Here is a 17,808-nt window from a genome sequence, read left to right on the forward strand (position 1 = left end):
CCTTTTTTGTGTTGGCTTTGGCAAATGAACACCCGTTGGGAGAGAGACAGGTGTGGGTGTTCTTCTTAAATCAATCAAATCAAGTTTGTTCTCATAGGTATAAAATATCCATCGAAATTTGTTTTGATCTTGGCACCAGAAATAACAAGGTTGCCAAGCACCCATTGATAATGCTGAGGTTTAGGTCGGCCTGCTCACCTGGAGCTGCAGCAGGTGCACCAAGGAAAGCACATTTGTTCCCTGCAGTAACTCATTCAGTGGAATACACAAACGGTTTTCCAACTGAACTTTTTTCCAACCCATTTTCATTTCCAAACTATTTATTGGTGCATCTACATGTGCGTGCAATTGTCACATGGATATGGTATTGCTGCAGGACCATTTCACCTGGTGCTGGCCTCACCTACTCATAACCTTCACTTCAAGGTATGACGGTTTAAAGGAGAAGTTGGAATCCCATCAAGAGGAATTTAAAAAAAAGATCTGAAAATCTAACGGTACGTACTACATGGACATAGCAAGCCGAAGACCTTCCGTCTCTCCTCGTTTGATTCCTGTACGCTTGTCGTCCTGTGCACGATACTGTATACCTAATAAATAGATGATCTCCAGGTGGGGTTGAACAGGCAAGGCGTTGCTTCTGGAGCACATAGATGGAGGAGCAAAGAGATTTAAAATGCACTTTCTTATTTAAGAGAGGACGGTGAAGGTGTGACTGTGAGAGATCGTCACAAAACTAACATCAGGTGCGGAGTTTTAATTTTATTGCATCGATTATCATGTCTGCATTCGAAGTGTCAACATTACTTTATTTAACTATAATTTCACGTGAGTATTGTTATTTAAAAAAACAAAAAACAGAGTCCTTTAACAACAATTTTGCCACCAATAGAGCCAAACTCAGCTTCTGCCTTTGTTCGGTCAATGAAAGCCATGTCGTAAAGTTAGCTGCAGATTCGTCAGCTTTAATTGGAGTGTCGCTCGTTAGGCAAAAATATTTATTCAGTATATAATACTGTAGTACGCATAAACCATAGGAATAGTTATTTAAGTGAGGAATGTTAAAAAGTGTGTTTTTAACTGTTTAGTGAAAGGTTCAGGAAGTTGTGAGTGGGTGTGTACTTTGTGTGATGAACCCGGTGGCGTGGCGCGAAAAAGTTACCTTTGGTTCTCATGAGGAAATAAAATCTCGACTTCGTGAGAAAAAGTAAAATAAATGAAAAACATAAATGACACCAAGACAGAGTACAGGTGGAAAGAGGTGACGAAGTAAAGGTGAAAAAGTTTACGTAAAGCAGAAAGGTGCGATTTAACAGAGTGTAAAGGAAGCTTTTGGGATGAAGTAGTTATTTTTGTGGATAATTTGTTGTTTCCTGCGCTGCAGCTCTTCCATTGGCTAGGACCGAGGTAATGCGACTGGCACGGTGAGGTCTCCGTCTCCTGTTCCTGGAGGCGTAACTCTGCACCACCTTCCCCCCCGAAACCTCGACCGTTGAAGACCCAACTTGATGTAGAACCAAGCCGTGCTGGAGACCAGCGATCCCTGGACCAGGAGAGGTCGGTCTGCCTTCGGTCACGGTGAGTCCGCTCGTCTGGTCTCCGTTCAAACTCCATCGGAGTTCATCGGTAATGCAACTTTTATTTATATTTATAAAGCCGGCTGTCCAAACTGCATTCGAGTTGTGTTCTTGTGAATGTTAATGACCCCGAAGTATGTTTTACAAATAATAGGCCACAATGTTGTATGCTGAACTTGTGATGGAATTCTCTTGAGGAGATTGCTATCGCACGCCATAGGGAGTTCTTAGTGACGTCAGCAATTTGTGCGCGCACATGATCCGCGGCCATATTGGAGGACAATGAACCATCCATTCACCGTCTGTGGAGGAGATAATGAGTGTTGTTGTGCTTCCTCATGGCCAAACTATCGGGGTCAAAACTTGTCCCGAAACACTTGGGCATTTCAAGTGCATTTCCACAATAATTAATAAAATACAGAATGAGTAATTAAAACAAAATGAATATGAAATGATGTGGAGGGGTCTTTGTTAAAAGCCATCCTGGTATTGTATAGACCCTCAGTTCATACATGTATTACATACACTTGGACTTATTTGAACAACACAGATTTAGAGTGAAAGAAGAATAAGGAATTCAGGAAAAAGAAGAGGAAGAGCTATGGGGAACGGGGAAAGGGCTCCAGTAAATACAACAACAACAACAACAACAACAACAACAACATGCATTTTAAGGCCATTTTCCCTGCGAGAGCGGGGGTTATCATTAGCCTTGCGGTCCCCATGACAATCTTCTCCATTTTGCCCTATTTTCTGCATCTCTCCTTGTTAACCCCCTTGCCCGCATTTCTTCTTCCACCACCTTTAGCCAAGTCTTTCTCGGTCTTCCCTGTCCTCTACTTCCTTCTACATTCATTTCCATCACTCTTCTCAACCAGTCACTTTCATCCTTCCTCAACACATGACCAAACCATCTCGACCTGTTCCTCTTCACAACATCAATCACAGGCTCTATTCCCATCATCTTTCGCAATTCATCATTTGTCTTCCTCTCTCTCTCAACTGGAAATTAATAAAGACATTAATATCTCCAGTAAATACTAACATAACTTTCACCATTATCTGGAAATTATCCGACTTTAAATACTGGTGAACAGAATAAGATAATCTATGTATCAACTCCATATTTATTCAACAGTTACGAATTTTCAACTTGGGTTTAAATGAATAAAGGTCGGGAGTTTATTTCAGGTTCAAATGCAATTTCAGGTTCCCGCAAAATCTCACGTTTTCTTTGCAGAATTTGTTCGAACTCGTGGAAGGTGGAGCGTCCTTGTTTGTCTTGTAGCGTAACCTTAGACTTGATAATTTTTGGTGAACAATTGCACAAAGTTATTTGGTAATTCTTGTCCATCTAGCTGGAACATAAGGGTTTCCAACTGATACAAGTACAATTCGTTTATCTTTAAAATTTTGTTTTCAAGAAATAAATTGTTGGTATGAGATTGATAAATAAACTTTGTTGCAAATAAATCTCAATTAAAATCTTATCTATTTGCAACCTAAGTGAATTTCCCCAAGCAAGCAAACAATAATTCAGTCGAGACAAGACGAGAGCCTAATATTATGAAAAACGTATTTATTTTTGGGATTTTTTTCTAACTTCTTGATGATTCCAGAAATGTTTTTGCATAAATTATTCACATTCATTGTCCATGACCAATGTTCATCGATTACAAACACCAAGAAATGTGGTGGTCTCTACTTTGCATCAGCGTTTTTTGTGAATAGAAATGGGTCCCGGAAGCAGAGATTGTTCCTAAAAACCATGTAGTTGTTACTACATGTTATCATTATCATTATCCGTTATCCAATCAAAAACAGCTTTTAGTTGAGTATTGACAGTTTCAACTAGAACGTACGGATCTGGATGAGAAAAAAGAGATTCGAGTCTTCAGCAAACGACGTGAATGACAACACATTGGAGAATTCATCATATAGATTTAGATAGACCCATCATATGGACAAATCATACAGATTATGAACAGAGGCCCTAATATAGAGCCATGTGGGATTTTAATTTTTTTACTTTAATTTTATATATTTTTTGATACAAGATTGAGGCTCGTGCAAGAGCGAACATTAATCACAAAAAAACATAAACAGACATAAAACATATAATAAAGGGAGCGGGAGACAAGATGGGGAAAGAGAGGGAAGCACACAAGTACAACAACGGTAGAGAACAGGGACATTGGGAGATCTGTGGAAGGGAGAGGGCTCGGTGGGAGAGGTATAAAACAAATGGACACTGCTTGGACTTCCAGGAAAGAAGTTGGTACTTCAAAAATGTGGATCTGGGGTGAATTAACGGAGGTAGAAAAGATCAAGGTTTTGGATGGGGGAAGACATGAGATAGTGGTGAACAGCTGTTTTAAAGACCTGGAGGGAGGAGTGGGATTGAAGAGAGTGAGGGAGTTTGTTCCAGAGGTGGGAAAAAGAGGAATGAAAGAGTGAAGGTGAGCATAGTCTTCATTTTGGCAGTTTAACAATAAGAGGGTTGCAGGCAGATCTTGTGCGAGCTAAAGGAATATTTGTGGGACAAAGCATAGACAGCGCTGGGGGAGCGAGGCCGGAGAGGAGTCGGTAGAAGATAGAAAGACCACCAACCTGCCTGCGGTGAGCGAGTGAAAGGCCCTCAGAATCGGCTTCATCGAAAGCTTTGGTTTCAACCGCGTGAAGCCGAGCTAGATGTGAGGCAGGAGCTTCAACCCAGAGGGGAGAGCAGTATTCCATTGAGCTGCGGATGAAAGCTTTGTATGTGGTGAGGAGCTGAGCAGTGCCCAGCAAGGACTTTGCACGACGGATGTCGGCGACTGGTTTTGGAGGCCAGCTTGGAAATGTGGTTTTCCCAGGGTACCACATGTGACCAGTATATGGCTGGATTCACAGTTATTTACCACAACAAACTGTTTTATATTTGTGAGGTATTTCTCAAACTACTCCAAGACCTTGCCTCTAATTCCCTCGTACGATAATTCATGCAGAAGAATGTTATGATCGATTGTGTCAAAAGCTTTGGAGAAGTTGAGGAAAATACCGATGGTATGAGATTGATTAATCTAAATGGCATTTACAACCTTATCGATGATTGTTTGAAAAGCATGTGTAGTGTTGTTTCCATGGAAACCAAATTGTGAATTACACAGAGCATTAGATACATTCAGAAATTGAATCACTCAAATGTACATAAATTCTTTCAAGAATTTTAGAGAAAATTGTTAATAATTAAATTGGGTGGTAATTGCAAACCTCTTGATAATCACCCTTTTCAAGAATAGGAATAATTTTGGTGATTTCATTTTGTCAGGTACAACTCCAGGAGAGAGACAAATGAAATATATATATTAAAGAACCACCTTTGGAGGCCATTTTTCCCTGCAGAGTTGGCCTGTTTTTGGGCACCCTGGTCCCCTTTTTGAAGCAATGTTTTATGGCCGGAAGCCCTTCCTGCCGCCAACCCTGTTAGTCGCCTCTTGTGACATACAGGGAATTACCAGTGAACTGGTACTCAATTTGCCGACCTCGGAAGGATGACAGGCTGAGTCAACCCCCTGGTGTTAATTCAGTGATCGACCGGGATTCTAACCCAGGATCCTAGGATCCGAAGCCAGCACCCTAACTGCTAAGCCAACTCCAGGATTCAAACCCAGGATCCTGGGATCCCAAGCCGGCACCTTAACCGCTAAGCCAACTCCAGGATTCAAACCCAGGATCCTAGGATGCCAGGCCGGCACCCTAACCGCTAAGCCAACTCCAGGATTCAAACCCCGGATCCTGGGATCCCAAGCCGGCACCTTAACCGCTAAGCCAACTCCAGGATTCAAACCCAGGATCCTAGGATGCCAGGCCGGCACCCTAACCGCTAAGCCAACTCCAGGATTCAAACCCAGGATCCTGGGATCCCAAGCCGGCACCTTAACCGCTAAGCCAACTCCAGGATTCAAACCCAGGATCCTGGGATGCCAGGCCGGCACCCTAACCGCTAAGCCAACTCCAGGATTCAAACCCCGGATCCTAGGATCCCAAGCCGGCACCATAACCGCTAAGCCAACTCCAGGCTTCTAAATATATATGTTAAAGGTCCTATAATTTCAGGAAGTATTTGTTTAACCAGTGCATTATTCATTCCATGATGACCTGTGTGTGTTCCTTTTGTTTTTAATTTCAGCTCCATGAGAAAGAGTGATTTTATATTGGGATGCTTCTCCCAAAAATCAGTAAAACTTCTGTCTGTAACAGGATTACTCCTGGCTAAATTTTGTCCAATATCTACAAACTAATCATTAAAATGTTCGACAATAACGCTTTTATCCTCAACTTGAACATTATTTATCTTAAGTTGTTTAACTGAAGTATCTTTCTTACTCTCATTCACAACTCCAGTTGTGATTTTCCAAGTTCCCTTCATATCATTTTTATTCTCATTTCTCTGCTTATCCGACTATTGGAATTTTAAGTGATTCTTCACCATTGAGAGATGGGGCGAAAACCAACATGTAGCAGGATATCTCAAAAAGTTGTGGACGGATTTGGACGAAACCTGGACAGGTTTGATGTCTGCCAAGGACGATTTGATTCGATTTTGGTGAAGATCTGAATATGGATTTGGATATGAGAATCATTTAATTTTTCAAGTGATTTTTCACCATTGGGAGAATGGGCCAAAAACGATACATAGCAGAATATCTCAAAAAGTGATGGATAGATTTGGATGAAACTTGTTGGACAGGTCATGCGTGTGACGAGGAAGAAATGATTACATTTTTGTGAAGATCCGGATCCAGCTCGTAGAATTTTTTAAGTGAGTCTTCACCATTGAGTGATATGGCCAACCAGGCGGAGGTTGCTCTCTACTGAGTCCCGTTCTAGTTTTCTTTGCAACCATTGGACCGATTGACAGGAAATTTCACCATACGTGCACTTCCACCTGTATAATTTTTTAAATGATAATTATGACGTCATAGGTCACGTGGTACGGGCGCCATCTTGGAAAAACCGAAAAACTTTACACCTCTATATTAACGAAAGCGTTGCAAGAAAACAAGCATTGCATAGAAAACAAGTCTAACAGTGGCGTAGTCATAATACTCCACTCGCTGCAACATACAGCTGTCCGTGTGTAAAAAACAACAAAAAAACAACAACAAAAAAGGCAACAACACATGACAGGTTCGACCACTTTGACGACATGTTTGGCCTGCATGGCATATCAATTAAAATGTCGGTCATTGGAGTCAGTCGTACGCCGTAATGACATCATAGACATAATGACGTAGCGTGACTGACGGACACAAAACTTCTGCCAATTTAATATACAGTATAGAAGATGATATATTTTGACCTCCAGTAACTTTTCAGTTACTACGAAGGGAATAGTGTTACGATTACATTTAATATAATATTAAGGTTACATTATTATTATTCCCGGTGTGTACCCTGGTTAGAATAGGTACACCATATCCCTGCGTGTCGCAAAAGGCGACTAAGAGGGTTGGCGTCAGGAAGGGCATCCGGCCATAAAAACATTTCCTCAAAAAGAGAACCATGACAATTCCAACGACATATGGGCAGGGTACAGCCCGAAGAGGAGATCGGTTTCTGAGGTTTGGGATGTAGGGACAATTTTGGAATGTAGAGACAATGACAGGGAGATCAGGAGAAGTGGTGGAAGTATTGGTCAGAAGAAGAGTGGACATATGTTGTGTGCAAGAGATGAGATGGAAGGGAACTGGTGTGAGAATGGTGAAGGGTAGGCAGGGACAGAAATACAAGTTTGTGTGGCAAGGGTCATCTGGTCAGAAATACAAGTAATCTGCGCATGCGCAAGATTGGAGGTGACGTCTATTCAAAGCTGTCCCTGCTCGCACGCTTTCGGAGTTACGTAATTTTTTCACAATTGTGTTTTTATCGAAACTGTATCTTTCCTTCGGTGTATGTACCTATTGGGGTGTCTTTAATAGGATTCTCGGTGTTGGTTTTCATACCTGTGTACAGAATCGTCGGTTCTTTCGTATCGTGTATTCTGAGGCCTAGTGTAGTAGACTACTGTGTCCGACCTTGGCTTGAGGCTTTGTTTTTGTCTCAGCGGTTCTTCGATCGCGCTGCAATTACTTCGGTCTCTGGTTTTCCCGGTCTCTTCACCCCATACTTCCTTGTTTTAAAATCTCCTCAGAAAAAAAAACCCCAAAAAATAATATTTTCCTTCTCTGTTCTCTCCGTTGTTCGTTCTTATTTGTTCGTTCGTTCTTCGACCACGTTGTTTGTGATCATGTGATCACGTTGTTAAAAAATGTTTAAACTGTCCCCTGAAGAACTGTATTCTGTCATATACAATAACACCTTCTTCTTCTTCTATCAAAGGATGCTTTCGACTTGCTCACCAAATCTATTCATTCCAAAAAAAAATTCCATCTCTTATAGTGCATCTTTCATTCATTCCCTAAACTCTCCAGCACTCCACCCATCCTTCAGCGTCCTCAAACGTATTTTTGACTCGAATGTCTGAAGAAACTCATTTTGCAATAAATGTTCGTTTCCCAGGAATCGTACACTTTTCAAAATCCAATCTCACCCCTCCCCTCCAAATCTTCCCCATCACCCCTTCCCTCCAAAACTTCCCCATCACCCCTCCCCTTCAAAACTTCCCCATCACCCCTCCCCTCCAAATCTACCCCTTTGCCCCTCCCCTCCAAATCTTCCCCATCACCCCTTCCCTCCAAAACTTCCCCATCACCCCTCCCCTTCAAAACTTCCCCATCACCCCTCCCCTCCAAATCTACCCCTTTGCCCCTCCCCTCCAAATCTTCCCCATCACCCCTCCCCTTCAAAACTTCCCCATCACCCCTCCCCTCCAAATCTACCCCTTTGCCCCTCCCCTCCAAATCCTCCCCATCACCCATCTCTTTCAAATTTTCCCCCTTGCCCCTCCCCTCCAAATCTTCCACATCACCCCTTCCCTCTAAATCTTCCCCATCACCCCTCCCCTTCAAAACTTCCCCATCACCCCTCCCCTCCAAATCTACCCCTTTGCCCCTCCCCTCCAAATCTTCCCCATCACCCCTTCCCTCCAAAACCTCCCCATCACCCCTCCCCTCCAAAACTTCCCCATCACCCCTCCCCTCTAAATCTACCCCCTTGCCCCTCCCCTCCAAATCATCCCCATCTCCCATCTCACATCTCTTTCAAATCATCCCCCTTGCCCCTCCCCTCCAAATCTTCCCCATCACCCATCCCTTTCAAATCTCCCCCCTTGCCCCTTCCCTCCTAAACTCCCCCCACACCCCTCCCCTCTGAGACTCTCCCTCGCTCTTCCCCTCCTAGTCTCCACTCTCACCCCTCCTCCTCAAAGCGTCCTCCCCGCTTCTTCCCCCTTCCAACTTTCACCTTCATCTCCCTCAACCTTCTGCCTCACTCTTCCCCCTCATCAAATAACACCTCACTGCACCTCACCCAATCACCATCAAACCTTTTGTCAGCCCCATTCTTCCCTTTCTCCAAGCTGTTCTGTAATCTCTGACACACCTTCAACAGCTCTCCCTACCTCTTCCTCTTCCACATCTTACCCTACCGCTCCCCCCCCCCCTGTTCTGCATCCGATGCTCCCCCTTCCTCTTCCTTAACAGTATGGACCTCAAACATCCGGGGCCTTCGCTCAAACTTGACTGATCTCTCCATACAGGTTGCTTCTGACAAACCAGATGTGATCTGCTTAACAGAAACTTTCCTCCTTCATGATGTCTCTGATTCCTTGGTATCTCTCCCAGGTTACTCCCTCCTCCGGTATGATAGACCTGAGCCTCGTCCTGGAGGTGGGGTTGCTATCTATATAAAAAACTCTCTTCCTCACTCGCCCTGCTCTGCCCTCTCTCCACCTCACCCCCAGGAATACCTTTGGCTATGGCTTCCCCTTCGCTCCCACCTTTTGTTCATATGTGTGTTGTACCGTCCACCAAACAGTGATGACTCCATCAACATCTTGCTGTCTGATAATATGGACCAACTTCTATCTACCCATCCCAACTCTCTCTTCCTCATATGTGGTGATTTCAACTGTCACCATGCCAGTTGGCTGGGTGTGGGTACCTCTCTCACTAGCCATGGCTCTTCAGCAAGGGACTTCTGTGACTCACTGGGACTGACACAATCTGTCAATTTCCCGACCCGGATCTCAGTCAACGGAGCATCTTCTCTTCTGGACTTGGTTATGACTAACTTCCCTGAAAATGTCTGCTGCTCTTCTGCTCCAATCGGCTCTTCTGATCATGTGCTTGTTAAAGTGGACATCTCTCTGACCATTCTCAGAGAGCCTCCTCAGCGTCGACGAGTCTGGCATTTCACTCAGGCCAACTGGCACGGTCTTCAAGCAGCCATCAATCATCTGGACTGGTCTCCCATCTCTACCGCCTCTGACATCACCTCATCCTGGGAATTCTTCCAAAGTAAATTGTTCTCTCTCATGCACAGATTTATCCCATCTCGTCTTCCGTTGTCATCCCCTTCCTCCCGTCCATGGTACACGGAATCTTGTGGTGAGGCTATTGCCCAGAAACAACTTGCTTTCGTCCCCTGGAAAGCAAATCCAACGGAAGGAAATCTCATTTCCTTTCACAAAGTCCGAAACAAGTGTGTGTCCACCCTCAGGAGAACCAGGAAACAATATCTCTCCATTCTCAGGACCGAACTCTCTTATCTGTCTCCCTCTTCCAAATCCTGGTGGCGTCTGGTCAAATCTGTTTCTGGTGTTTGTTCCCCCTCCATCCCCTCCCTCACCTCAAATGGCCACACGGCTGACTCCGCACGTGAAAAAGCTGAATGCCTCAACTCTGTGTTTGCCTCTAAATCTTGTGTCCAAAACCCATCCCTCTCTGTACCCACCGTACCCAGTCGTACCTAGTCGTACCCAGTTGCTCCTGGACTCTGTGTCCTTTCCTCCTGACTAGGTGGAAAAGTTTCTGTCAACCCTCGACTCTGATTCTGCAACTGGACCTGACGGCATCAGCCCACGGGTCCTAAAATCCTGTTCTTCCGCTCTTTCACTCCCTCTCTCTGTTCTCTTCTCCCTCTCTTTTGCTCAAGGTCATCTTCCATCTGCTTGGAAATCTGCCAACATCACCGCTTTGCACAAAAAAGGTGCAAAAACAGATCCCAGCAACGACAGACCAATCAGCCTTCTCCCTATTATCAGCAAAGTCATGGAATCCATCATTGCTTCAGATATGAAATCTTTCCTCTTCTCCAATGGCTTGATCTCTGATCATCAATTTGGTTTCAGACCTGGACACTCTACTCTGGACATGCTGCTTCTGCTTTCTCAACAATGGATGGAGGTCCTCAATGCCAAACAGGAAATTAGAGCAGTCTCCCTTAACATATCACGTGCCTTCGATACGGTCTGGCACCCCGCTCTGCTCACCAAACTCTCCTCTTTTGGTATCAGTGGAAATCTCCACGCATGGCTGGCGGACTTCCTCTCCAGTCGTAGTCAACGTCTGGCCCTGAATGGGTTTCTCTCATCTCCTCTTCCTGTTCAGGCTGGAGTTCCCCAAGGCAGTGTTCTGGGCCCTGTGCTTTTTCTGGTCTTCATCAATGATCTCTCTGACTCTTTTGAAAATCCTCTCTATCTCTTTGCTGATGACTCTGCTCTCTGTCGCTCCATTCTTCATCCCTCAGATCGGCTGTCTGCAGCCTCCTCACTCTCTGCAGACCTGGAAAAAATCAGACTGGGCAAACAAGTGGAACATGTCTTTCAATCCTGACAAATCTCACTCTCTTACGATGTCTCTCCGAAAAGACCGACTGGACAACCCTCCCATCCACTTTCTGAATAATCCTCTCCAAGAAGTTCTGTCACTCAAGCTTTTGGGTCTCACTATCTGCCATGATCTTTCCTGGGAAAACAACATTTCAAATCTGGCCTCCAAAGCCAGTCGCCGACTGGGCATCCTCCGTCGTGCGAAGTACTTCCTTGGCACACCCGAGCTCCTCACCACATACAAGGCTTTCATCCACAGCTCAATGGAATACTGCTCTCCCCTCTGGGCTGGTGCTCCTGCCTCACACCTAGCTCGTCTTTACGCTGTTGAAACCAAAGCATTCAGAATCATTGGAATCTCCCGCGATGAAGCTAACTCCAAGGGCGTCTCACTCACTCACCGCAGGCAGGTTGGTGGTCTTTCCGTCTTCTACCGACTCCTCTCTGGCCTTGCCCCCCCAGCTCTCTCTGGGCTCTGTCCTGCAAATATTCCTGCAGGTCGCACAAGATCTGCCTGCAACCCTCTTATGGTTAAACTGCCAAAACCAAGACTCTCTGCTCACCTTCACTCCTTCATTCCTCTTTTCTCCCGCCTCTGGAACAAACTCCCTCACTCTCTTCAATCCCACTCCACCCTCCAGGTCTTTAAAACAGCTGTTCACCACCATCTCTTATCTTCCCCCATCCAAAACCATGATCTTTTCTACCCCCGCTAATTTCACCCCAAATCCACTTTTGTGCAATACCAACTTCTGTCCTGGAAGTCCTTGGTGTTCTTGTGTTTTCTACTTCCCCTCCCCCCCACCCCTTCCCACGCCTCCTCCCCCCGGGCCCTCTCCCTTCCACGGATCTCCCTGCTCTCGGATGTTGTGTTTGTGTGCTTCCCCATCTCTCCCCATCTTGTCTTCCGCTCCCTCTTTTTGTATATTTTGTTTGTCTGGTTGATTTGTTTGTGAAATAAATGCTAGCTCTTTACGAGCCTCGATTCAGTATAAAAAAGTAAATAAATAAATAAATAAATAAATAAATAAAGGGTGCCCGGAGGGCGTGAATGGTGTTGGTGTCCTGTTTTCTGAGGAGTTTGTCGACAGTGTGGTGAGTGTGACTCGAGTGAGTGATAGGTTGATGATGGTGAAAATGATGATTGGAAAGCTCTTGGTGAACGTCATCTCGGAATATGCTCCGCAGGTTGGTCGGAGCGATGAAGAGAAGGACAAGTTCTGCTGTGCGATAGACAAGCTGATGGAAAACGTGAAAGATGAGGAAGTTGTTGTGGTAGGAGGAGACCTAAATGGACATGTGGGAAGGAGTATGGACGGTTTTGAGGGAGTTCATGGGGGTTACGGATATGGTGTGAGAAATGGAGAAGGTGAAAGGATTTTGGAGTTTGCTGATGGAGCTGATTTGTTGAGTTGTAATACTCGGTTCCAGAAAGGGGATAATAAGCTTGTTACATACACGTCAGGTGGGTCGACGACAACCGTTGACTACCTGATGGTGCGTATGTGAGATAGTGGGCACCTCCGGGACACAAAGGTGATCCCGGGGGAGGAGGCTGTTACACAGCACCACTTGGTTGTCTGCGACATAAGGGTGAAAGGTGCGAGGAGAGCTCGGCGGGTGAAGTACCAACCGAGAATGAAGGTGTGGATGTTGAAAGAGGTGACAGTAAGGGAGGCATTAAAAGAGAGGCTGAATGGGGTAGAGGATGATGTGGTTGAGCTTGAAAGTGGTTGGATGTCAATGAAAGATAGTCTGTTGGGAGCCGTTGGTGAGGTATGTGGATGGACAAAAGGACCACCGAGGCACTCGGAAACATGGTGGTGGGATGATGAAGTTGGAAAGAGGATTGACGAGAAAAGGAAGAAGTTCAAGGAGTGGCAGAAGGCGAAGGGTATGGGAGCAGAAAAAGCATAGCATGAAAGTTATAAGGCAGCCAGGAAGGCTGCAAAGAAAGAGGTAGCAAAGGCGCAGGAGGCATGTAGGAAAATGTTCGGAGAACGCTTGGATTCGGAAGAGGGTCAGAAAGCAGTATTCAGGATTGCAAAGCACATAGCGAAAGAGAGGTGTGATGTGATGGGGGTGAGTTGCTTGAAGGATGAAGTGGGACAAATCGTTGTGGACCCAGATGGAATTAAAGGAAGATGGAAAAGATATATGGAAATGCTGTTGAATACAGAGAATGAATGGGATGGCAACATAGAGAGTAACCCAGTTTTAGGACCGGCAGAGAAGATAACTGAGAAGGAAGTTGAGGAAGCGATAAAAGCAATGAAGAGTAGAAAAGCGGGAGGGCCGACGGGAGTTGTGGGAGATATGTTGAAGGCAGCAGGAAGTTGGGGTGTGAAGAGAATGACAGAGATCTGTAATCTGGTGGTGAAAGAAGGCCGCATTCCAGTGGATTGGGAACTGAGTACCCTCGTCCCTCTATACAAGGGGAAAGGTGACCCTCTGGAGTGTGGCTCGTACCGAGCAATAAAGTTATTGGAGGATGGAATGAAGGTATTGGAAAGGGTGTTGGAGAGGAGGATAAGGAAGAAGGTGAAGATCGACGAAATGCAGTTTGGATTTATGCCAGGAAGGGGAACGACAGACGTGCTCTTTATTCTGAGGCAGTTGCAGGAGAAGTACATGGAGAAGTGGAAGAAGTTCTTTCTTGGGATTGTTGATCTGGAGAAAGCATTCGATAGGGTTCCACGCGAAGTATTGAGGAAGTTAGAAATGGAGGAATAGTTGATCAGAGTAGTGATGGCAATCTACAAAAGAGGGCGCACAGCTGTAAGGACAAAGGACGGGAACAGTGGTGAGTTTGAGGTGAAGGTGGGAGTGCATCAGGGTTCGGTAGTAAGTCCACTACTATTTGTAGCTGTGATGGAGGTGCTGGCTTGGAACGTAAAGGAGGGTTTACTGTGGGAGTTATTGTATGCAGATGATCTGGTGTTGTTTGCGGAAAGTATGGATGGACTGAAGGAAAAGATGAACAAGTGGAAGGAATGTATGGAGACAAAAGGTCTGAAGGTGAATATCGGAAAGACGACGGTGATGGCAAGTGGTAAAGCATGTGTTGAGGTGGAAAGAACTGGGAAGTGGCCCTGTGCTGTGTGCAGGAAGGTGTCGGAGTGAACTCCATTCAATGTACAATGTGCGCTGAGTGGGTTCATCAAAAATGTAGTGGTCTGAGAGGGTAATTGCCCACACCCTGTGTGGCAGCTACATGCAAATGTAAGGTGTGCACAGAGGGAGCTGCAGATGGAGGAAATGTTGAGTTGGATCTTGGAGACGGCGTGAAGCTGGAAGGTGTGAAAACATTTTGCTACCTCGGAGACATGCGGAATGGAGAAGATGGATCAGACTCGGCAACAGTTGCTGGAGTGAGATGTGCATGGAAGAAGTTTCGGGAACTGAGTGGCGTGCTGATGAGGAGGGGAATGTATTTGAAGCTGAAGGGAAAGGTGTATGCTGCATGTGTGAGAAGTGTTATGATTTATGGGAGTGAGACATGGGTCATGAATATGTAGAGCAGCAACGAAGGCTGGAAAGGGTGGAAAAATGGAATGGTTCGGTGGATGTGCAGAGTATCGTTGAGAGAGAGGAAGACAAATGATGAATTGCGAAAGATGATGGCAATAGAGCCTGTTATTGATGCTGTGAAGAGGAACAGGTTGAGATGGTTTGGTCATGTGTTGAGGAAGGATGAAAGTGACTGGTTGAGAAGAGTGATGGAAATGAATGTAGAAGGAAGTAGAGGACGGGGAAGACCGAGAAAGACTTGGCTAAAGATGGTGGAAGAAAAATTGTGGGCAAGGGGGTTAACAAGGAGAGATGCAGAAAATAGGGCAAAATGGAGAAGATTCTCATGGGGACCGCAAGGCTAACCCCCGCTCGAGCAGGGAAAATGGCCTTAAAATGCCTGTTGTTGTGTTGTATTATTATTATGAAAATGATGGTACTAAAAAAAAAACCGTGGCTAATTCCTTACTTCCGCGGTACCTACCGTACACCGCTTGTCATTGATTCATGAACCATACACCACTTATCATTGATTCATGAACCATACACCACTTATCATTGATTCATGAACCATACACCGCTTATCATTGATTCATGAACCATACACCACTTATCATTGATTCATGAACCATACACCGCTTGTCATTGACTCATGAACCATACACCACTTATCATTGATTCATGAACCATACACCGCTTATCATTGATTCATGAACCATACACCACTTATCATTGATTCATGAACCATACACCACTTATCATTAATTCATGAACCATACACCGCTTATCATTGATTCATGAACCATACACCACTTATCATTAATTCATGAACCATACACCGCTTGTCATTTATTAATGAACCATACACCGCTTTTCATTGATTCATGAACCATACACCACTCATTGATTCATGAACCATACACCACTTATCATTGATTCATGAACCATACACCACTCATTGATTCATGAATCATACACCGCTTATCATTGATTCATGAACCAAACACCGCTTTTCATTGATTCATGAACCATACACCACTCATTGATTCATGAACCATACACCACTTATCATTGATTCATGGACCATACACCACTTATCATTGATTCATGAACCATACACTGCTTATCATTGATTCATGAACCATACACCACTCATTGATTCATGAACCATACACCGCTTATCATTGATTCATGAACCATACACCGCTTATCATTGATTCATGAACCATACACCACTTATCATTGATTCATGAACCATACACCACTTATCATTGATTCATGAACCATACACCGCTTATCTCTGATTCATGAACCATACATCACTTATCATTGATTCATGAACCAGACACCACTCATCATTGATTCATGAACCATACATCGATTTTCATCGATTCATGAACCATACACCACTTATCATTGATTCATGAACCATACACCGCTTATCATTGATTCATGAACCATACACTGCTTGTCATTGATTCATGAACCATACACCACTTTGGTCATCATTGATTCATGAACCATACACCGCTTTTCATTGATTCATGAATCATACACCACTTATTGATTCATGAACCATACACCACTTATCATTGATTCATGAACCATACACCGCTTATCATTGATTCATGAACCATGCACCACTTATCATTGATTCATGAATCATACACCGCTTATCATTGATTCATGAACCATACACCACTTATCATTGATTCATGAATCATACACCGCTTATCATTGATTCATGAACCATACACCGCTTATCATTGATTCATGAACCATACACCGCTTATCATTGATTCATGAACCATACACCGCTTGTCATTGATTCATGAACCATACACCGCTTATCATTGATTCATGAACCATACACCACTTATCATTGATTCATGAACCATACACCACTTATCATTGATTCATGAACCATACAGCACTTATCATTGATTCATGAATCATACACCACTTATTGATTCATGAACCATACATCGCTTATCATTGATTTATGAACCATACACCACTTATCATTGATTCATGAATCATACACCACTTATCATTGATTCATGAACCATACACCGCTTATCATTGATTCATGAACCGTACACCACTCATCATTGATTCATGAATCGTACACCGCTTTTCATTGATTCATGAACCATACACCACTCATCATTGATTCATGAATCATACACCACTCATCATTGATTCATGAATCGTACACCGCTTTTCATTGACTCATGAACCATACATCACTTATCATTGATTCAGGAACCATACACCGCTCATCATTGATTCATGAACCATACACCGCTTATCATTGATTCATGAACCATACCCCGCTTATCATTGACTCATGAACCATACACCACTTATCATTGATTCATGAACCATACACCGCTTATCATTGATTCATGAACCATACACCGCTTATCATTGATTCATGAACCATACACCGCTTATCATTGATTCATGAACCATACACCGCTTATCATTGATTCATGAACCATACACCACTTATCATTGATTCATGAACCATACACCGCTTATCATTGATTCATGAACCATACACCACTTATCATTGATTCCTGAACCATACACCACTTATCATTGATTCATGAACCATACACCGCTTATCATTGATTCATGAACCATACACCGCTTCAATCTAGAAACTTTGCAATAACGACAAAGGGATTGCAGTGTTACGATTATATTTCCTATATTATTCGTATTAACGCTATTATTATTATTACAAAAAGAATACGACTGTATTAAGAAACCTGGGCTAATTTGTCCGAAGCGGCCTGAAGGTGAGGCATGAAGCCTAAGGCCTATACGTACTGTGTCGTTGGAAGATCCGTAACGTCTATGCTTTCGATATTTCATGGTCATTTTAACAATCTGTTTATTTGTGGTTCACACTGAATGAAAAACGTAACGGTAGAGCATGGCAATTGTGATATATGACAG

At 44.0% G+C, this 17,808-nt stretch overlaps 1 protein-coding gene across 1 annotated transcript in view; it reads left to right on the top strand.

Annotated features, from left to right (window-relative positions):
• Positions 1 to 1,138: 1,138 nt before the first annotated feature.
• Positions 1,139 to 17,808, top strand: part of LYST (lysosomal trafficking regulator) — a 457,799-nt gene continuing 441,129 nt past the window's right edge. The window contains exons 1-2 of the mRNA XM_078785068.1: positions 1,139 to 1,275; positions 1,385 to 1,578. The gene's annotated coding sequence lies outside the window, so the exon portion shown is untranslated. The remainder of the gene's footprint in view (positions 1,276 to 1,384; positions 1,579 to 17,808) is intronic.

The sequence above is a fragment of the Myxine glutinosa genome, chromosome 9 (genome assembly GCF_964187855.1).
Source record: "Myxine glutinosa chromosome 9, kmMyxGlut1.1, whole genome shotgun sequence".
Lineage (NCBI taxonomy): Eukaryota > Metazoa > Chordata > Myxini > Myxiniformes > Myxinidae > Myxine > Myxine glutinosa.